Genomic DNA, 6,320 nt, shown 5'->3' with positions numbered 1-6,320 from the left:
TATAGTGGGGGTGTCTAGGACCAGAGGACACAGATAGAGTGGATGTGGAGAGGATGTTTCCTACAGTGGGGGAGTCTGGTACCAGAGGACACAGATAGAGTGGAAGTGGAGAGGATGTTTCCTATAGTGGGGGAGTCTAGGACCAGAGGACACAGATAGAGTGGATGTGGAGAGAATGTTTCCTACTGTGGGGGAGTCTGGGACCAGAGGACACAGATAGAGTGGATGTGGAGAGGACGATTCCTTTTGTTGGAGTGTGTTGGACCAGAGGACACAGATAGAGTGGATGAGGAGAGGATTTTTCCTATAGTGGGAGAGTCTAGGACCAGAGGACACAGATAGAGTTGATGTGGAGAGGGTGTTTCCCATAGTGGGTGATTCTAGGACCAGAGGACACAGACAGAGTGGATGTGGAGAGGATGTTTCCTACAGTGGGTGAGTCTGGGACCAGAGGAAACAGATAGAGTGGATGTGGAGAGGATGTTTCCTATAGTGGGGGAGTCTAGGACCAGAGGACACAGATAGAGTGGATGTGGAGAGGATGTTTCCTATAGTGGGGGAGTCTAGGACCAGAGGACACAGATAGAGTGGATGTGGAGAGGATGTTTCCTATTGTGGGGGAGTCTAGGACCAGAGGACACAGATAGAGTGTATGTGGAGAGGGTGTTTCCTATAGTGGGTGAGTCTAGGACCAGAGGACACAGATAGAGTGGATGTGGAGAGGATGCTTCCTATAGTGGGTGAGTCTAGAACCAGAGGACACAGATAGAGTGGATGTGGAGAGGATGTTTCCTGTACTGGGGGAGTCTGGGACCAGAGGATACAGATAGAGTGGATGTGGAGAGGGTGTTTCCTATAGTGGGTGAGTCTAGGACCAGAGGACACAGATAGACTGGATGTGGAGAGGATGTTTCCTACAGTGGGGGAGTCTAGGACCAGAGGACACAGACAGAGTGGATGTGGAGTGGATGTTTCCTATAGTGGGTGAGTCTAGGACCAGAGGACACAGATAGAGTGGATGTGGAGAGGATGTTTCCTATAGTGGGGAGTCTAGGACCAGAGGACACAGATAGAGTGGATGTGGAGAGGATGTTTCCTATAGTGGGGGTGTCTAGGACCAGAGGACACAGATAGAGTGGATGTGGAGAGGATGTTTCCTACAGTGGGGGAGTCCAGGACCAGAGGACACAGATAGAGTGGATGTGGAGAGGATGTTTCCTATAGTGGGGGAGTCTAGGACCAGAGGACACAGATAGAGTGGATGTGGAGAGGATGTTTCCTATAGTGGGAGAGTCTAGGACCGGAGGACACAGATAGAGTGGATGGGAAGAGGATGTTTCCTATAGTGGGTGAGTCTAGGACCAGAGGACAAAGATAGAGTGGATGTGGAGAGGATGTTTCATATAGTGGGGAGTCTAGGACCAGAGGACACAGATAGAGTGGATGTGGAGAGGATGTTTCCTATAGTGGGGGAGTCTAGGACCAGAGGACACTGATAGAGTGGATGTGGAGAGGATGTTTCCTGTACTGGGGGAGTCTAGGACCAGAGGACACAGATAGAGTGGATGTGGAGAGGATGTTTCCTATAGTGGGGGAGTCCAGGACCAGAGGACACAGATAGAGTGGATGTGGAGAGGATTTTTCCTATAGTGGGAGAGTCTAGGACCAGAGGACACAGATAGCGTTGATGTGGAGAGGATGTTTCCTATAGTGGGGGATTCTAGGACCAGAGGACACAGATAGAGTGGATGTGGAGAGGATGCTTCCTATAGTGGGGGAGTCTAGGACTAGAGGACACAGATAGAGTGGATGTGGAGAGGATGCTTCCTGTACTGGGGGAGTCTGGGACCAGAGGATACTGATAGAGTGGATGTGGAGAGGGTGTTTCCTATAGTGGGTGAGTCTAGGACCAGAGGACACAGATAGAGTGTATGTGGATAGGGTGTTTCCTATAGTGGGTGAGTCTAGGACCAGAGGACACAGATAGAGTGGATGTGGAGAGGATGTTTCCTATAGTGGGTGAGTCTAGGACCAGAGGACACAGATAGAGTGGATGTGGAGAGGATGTTTCCTGTACTGGGGGAGTCTAGGACCAGAGGACACAGATAGAGTGTATGTGGAGAGGGTGTTTCCTATAGTGGGTGAGTCTAGGACCAGAGGACACAGATAGAGTGGATGTGGAGAGGATGTTTCCTATAGTGGGTGAGTCTAGGACCAGAGGACACAGATAGAGTGGATGTGGAGAGGATGTTTCCTGTACTGGGGGAGTCTAGGACCAGAGGACACAGATAGAGTGTATGTGGAGAGGGTGTTTCCTATAGTGGGTGAGTCTAGGACCAGAGGACACAGATAGAGTGGATGTGGAGAGGATGTTTCCTATAGTGGGTGAGTCTAGGACCAGAGGACACCGATAGAGTGGATGTGGAGAGGATGTTTCCTGTACTGGGGGAATCTGGGACCAGAGGATACAGACAGAGTGGATGTGGAGAGGGTGTTTCCTATAGTGGGTGAGTCTAGGACCACAGATAGAGTGGATGTGGAGAGGATGTTTCCTACAGTGGGGGAGTCTATGACCAGAGGACACAGACAGAGTGGATGTGGAGAGGATGTTTCCTATAGTGGGGGAGTCTAGGACCAGAGGACACAGATAGAGTGGATGTAGAGGGGATGTTTCCTGTACTGGGGGAGTCTAGGACCAGAGGACACAGATAGAGTTGATGTGGAGAGGATGTTTCATATAGTGGGGGATTCTAGGACCAGAGGACACAGATAGAGTGGATGTGGAGAGGATGTTTCCTTTTGTTGGAGTGTGTTGGACCAGAGGACACAGATAGAGTGGATGTGGAGAGGATTTTTCCTATAGTGGGAGAGTCTAGGACCAGAGGACACAGATAGAGTTGATGTGGAGAGGATGTTTCCCATAGTGGGTGAATCTAGGACCAGAGGACACAGATAGAGTGGATGTGGAGAGGATGTTTCCTATAGTGGGGAATCTAGGACCAGAGGACACAGATAGAGTGGTTGTGGAGAGGATGTTTCCTATAGTGGGAGAGTCTAGGACCAGAGGACACAGATAGAGTGGATGTGGAGAGGATGTTTCCTGTACTGGGGGAGTCTAGGACCAGAGGACACAGATAGAGTGGATGTGGAGAGGATGTTTCCTATAGTGGGGGAGTCCAGGACCAGAGGACACAGATAGAGTGGATGTGGAGAGGATTTATCCTATAGTGGGAGAGTCTAGGACCAGAGGACACAGATAGAGTGGATGTGGAGAGGATGTTTCCTGTACTGGGGGAGTCTAGGACCAGAGGACACAGATAGAGTGTATGTGGATAGGGTGTTTCCTATAGTGGGTGAGTCTAGGACCAGAGGACACAGATAGAGTGGATGTGGAGAGGATGTTTCCTATAGTGGGTGAGTCTAGGACCAGAGGACACAGATAGAGTGGATGTGGAGAGGATGTTTCCTGTACTGGGGGAGTCTGGGACCAGAGGATACAGATAGAGTGGATGTGGAGAGGGTGTTTCATATAGTGGGTGAGTCTAGGACCAGAGGACACAGATAGAGTGTATGTGGAGAGGGTGTTTCCTATAGTGGGTGAGTCTAGGACCAGAGGACACAGATAGAGTTGATGTGGAGAGGATGTTTCCTATACTGGGGGAGTCTAGGAACAGAGGACACGGATAGAGTGGATGTGGAGAGGATGTTTCCTATAGTGGGGGAGTCCAGGACCAGAGGACACAGATAGAGTGGATGTGGAGAGGATTTATCCTATAGTGGGAGAGTCTAGGACCAGAGGACACAGATAGAGTTGATGGGAAGAGAATGTTTCCTATAGTGTGGGATTCTAGGACCAGAGGACACAGATAGAGTGGATGTGGAGAGGATGTTTCCTGTACTGGGGGAGTCTGGGACCAGAGGATACAGATAGAGTGGATGTGGAGAGGGTGTTTCATATAGTGGGTGAGTCTAGGACCAGAGGACACAGATAGAGTGTATGTGGAGAGGGTGTTTCCTATAGTGGGTGAGTCTAGGACCAGAGGACACAGATAGAGTTGATGTGGAGAGGATGTTTCCTGTACTGGGGGAGTCTAGGACCAGAGGACACGGATAGAGTGGATGTGGAGAGGATGTTTCCTATAGTGGGGGAGTCCAGGACCAGAGGACACAGATAGAGTGGATGTGGAGAGGATTTATCCTATAGTGGGAGAGTCTAGGACCAGAGGACACAGATAGAGTGGATGGGAAGAGGATGTTTCCTATAGTGGGAGAGTCTAGGACCAGAGGACACAGATGGAGTTGATGTGGAGAGGATGTTTCCTATAGTGGGGAATCTAGGACCAGAGGACACAGATAGAGTGGTTGTGGAGAGGATGTTTCCTATAGTGGGAGAGTCTAGGACCAGAGGACACAGATAGAGTGGATGTGGAGAGGATGTTTCCTGTACTGGGGGAGTCTAGGACCAGAGGACACAGATAGAGTGGATGTGGAGAGGATGTTTCCTATAGTGGGGGAGTCCAGGACCAGAGGACACAGATAGAGTGGATGTGGAGAGGATTTATCCTATAGTGGGAGAGTCTAGGACCAGAGGACACAGATAGAGTGGATGTGGAGAGGATGTTTCCTGTACTGGGGGAGTCTGGGACCAGAGGATACAGATAGAGTGGATGTGGAGAGGGTGTTTCCTATAGTGGGTGAGTCTAGGACCAGAGGACACAGATAGAGTGTATGTGGATAGGGTGTTTCCTATAGTGGGTGAGTCTAGGACCAGAGGACACAGATAGAGTGGATGTGGAGAGGATGTTTCCTATAGTGGGTGAGTCTAGGACCAGAGGACACAGATAGAGTGGATGTGGAGAGGATGTTTCCTGTACTGGGGGAGTCTGGGACCAGAGGATACAGATAGAGTGGATGTGGAGAGGGTGTTTCATATAGTGGGTGAGTCTAGGACCAGAGGACACAGATAGAGTGTATGTGGAGAGGGTGTTTCCTATAGTGGGTGAGTCTAGGACCAGAGGACACAGATAGAGTTGATGTGGAGAGGATGTTTCCTGTACTGGGGGAGTCTAGGACCAGAGGACACGGATAGAGTGGATGTGGAGAGGATGTTTCCTATAGTGGGGGAGTCCAGGACCAGAGGACACAGATAGAGTGGATGTGGAGAGGATTTATCCTATAGTGGGAGAGTCTAGGACCAGAGGACACAGATAGAGTTGATGTGGAGAGGATGTTTCCTATAGTGTGGGATTCTAGGACCAGAGGACACAGATAGAGTGGATGGGAAGAGGATGTTTCCTATAGTGGGGGAGTCTAGCACCAGAGGACACAGATAAAGTGGAAGTGGAGAGGATGTTTCCTATAGTGGGGGAGTCTAGGACCAGAGGACACAGATAGAGTGGATGTGGAGAGAATGTTTCCTACTGTGGGGGAGTCTGGGACCAGAGGACACAGATAGAGTGGATGTGGAGAGGACGATTCCTTTTGTTGGAGTGTGTTGGACCAGAGGACACAGATAGAGTGTATGTGGATAGGGTGTTTCCTATAGTGGGTGAGTCTAGGACCAGAGGACACAGATAGAGTGGATGTGGAGAGGATGTTTCCTATAGTGGGTGAGTCTAGGACCAGAGGACACAGATAGAGTGGATGTGGAGAGGATGTTTCCTGTACTGGGGGAGTCTGGGACCAGAGGATACAGATAGAGTGGATGTGGAGAGGGTGTTTCATATAGTGGGTGAGTCTAGGACCAGAGGACACAGATAGAGTGTATGTGGAGAGGGTGTTTCCTATAGTGGGTGAGTCTAGGACCAGAGGACACAGATAGAGTTGATGTGGAGAGGATGTTTCCTGTACTGGGGGAGTCTAGGACCAGAGGACACGGATAGAGTGGATGTGGAGAGGATGTTTCCTATAGTGGGGGAGTCTAGCACCAGAGGACACAGATAGAGTGGATGTGGAGAGGATGTTTCCTATAGTGGGGGAGTCTAGGACCAGAGGACACTGATAGAGTGGATGTGGAGAGGATGTTTCCTGTACTGGGGGAGTCTAGGACCAGAGGACACAGATAGAGTGGATGTGGAGAGGATGTTTCCTATAGTGGGGGAGTCCAGGACCAGAGGACACAGATAGAGTGGATGTGGAGAGGATTTTTCCTATAGTGGGAGAGTCTAGGACCAGAGGACACAGATAGCGTTGATGTGGAGAGGATGTTTCCTATAGTGGGGGATTCTAGGACCAGAGGACACAGATAGAGTGGATGTGGATAGGATGCTTCCTATAGTGGGGGAGTCTAGGACTAGAGGACACAGATAGAGTGGATGTGG

This window comes from Hypanus sabinus, unplaced genomic scaffold (genome assembly GCF_030144855.1).
Source record: "Hypanus sabinus isolate sHypSab1 unplaced genomic scaffold, sHypSab1.hap1 scaffold_761, whole genome shotgun sequence".
NCBI lineage: Eukaryota > Metazoa > Chordata > Chondrichthyes > Myliobatiformes > Dasyatidae > Hypanus > Hypanus sabinus.
This window is presented reverse-complemented; position numbering follows the sequence as displayed.